The sequence below is a fragment of the Cebus imitator genome, unplaced genomic scaffold (assembly GCF_001604975.1).
Source record: "Cebus imitator isolate Cc_AM_T3 unplaced genomic scaffold, Cebus_imitator-1.0 Scaffold169, whole genome shotgun sequence".
Taxonomy (NCBI): domain Eukaryota; kingdom Metazoa; phylum Chordata; class Mammalia; order Primates; family Cebidae; genus Cebus; species Cebus imitator.
The window spans coordinates 2,428,963-2,430,143 of NW_016107484.1; positions in this window are offsets into that span (position 1 = coordinate 2,428,963).

Consider the following 1,181-nt stretch of genomic DNA (forward strand, 5'->3'; position numbering starts at 1 on the left):
AAAAAAAAAAAAAAAAAGAAATGAATTCTCACTATGTTGCCTAGGCTTGCTCTACTTTCTGAAGAGGAGTTGTCTCCATAAGTTATTTGCAGTGCTGCATGGGAGATTTGCCTCTTCTTCCCACTTTATTCAATCATTTATTTATATCAGTAGGGACTGGCAGATATTTACTTATTTATATTTTGAGATGGAGTTTTGCTCTTTTTGCCCAGACTGGAGTGCAGTGGTATGATCTTGGCTTATGGCAACCTCCGCCTCCCAGGTTCAAGTGATTCTCCTGCCTCAGCCTCCTGAGTAGCTGAGATTACAGGTGCCCACTACCACGCCTGGCTAATTTTTTATTTTTAGTAGAGACAGGGTTTCATTATGTTGGCCAGGCTGGTCTAGAACTCCTGACCTCACATGATCCACCCGGCTTGGCTTCCCAAAGTGCAGGGATTACAGGCGTGAGCCACTGCGCCCGGCCTATGTATGTTTTGAGACAGAATCTTGCTCTGTCGTCCAGCCTGGAGTGCAGTGGTGCAATCTCTGCTCACTGTAACCTCAGCCTCCTGGGTTCAAGTGATCCTCCCATCTCAGGCTCCTGAGGAGCTGGGACCCCAGGCGTTCATCACCACATCTGGCTAATTTTTGTATTTTTATTAGAGACCAGGTTTTGCCATGTTGCCTAGGCTGGTCTGGAACTCCTGACTTCAAGCGATCTGCCGGCCTTGGCCTCCCAAAGTGCTGGTATTATGGTCCTGAGCTACCGCACCTGGCCGAATTTTTTATTTTTTATTTGTTTGAGACAGAGTCTTGCTCCAGGCTGGAGTACAGCAGCACCATCTTGCCTTATACCATGTTGCCCACGCTGGTCTTGAACTCCAGAGCTCAAGTGATCCACCTGCCTCAGCGTCCCAAAGAGCTGGGGTTACAGGCATGAATCACTGCACCCGGGCTTCTTGAGTATTTTTTGTCCCAGTTTTGGAGTCAGCTATTTCTCCAAAGAGCACTGGTTACTTTCATTGGAGAATTATATTAAAAACCAAGATCTAGGTGCTAGGTTATGCTCATTGCTACCAGGGTGCACAGATATTTTAATGTATATGTAACATGAAATTTACTTTTTTGACTTTTTTTTTTTTTTTTTTTTTTTTTTTTTAAGTCAAGCATTTTTAAACATAGCAACTTCATAAGTACCA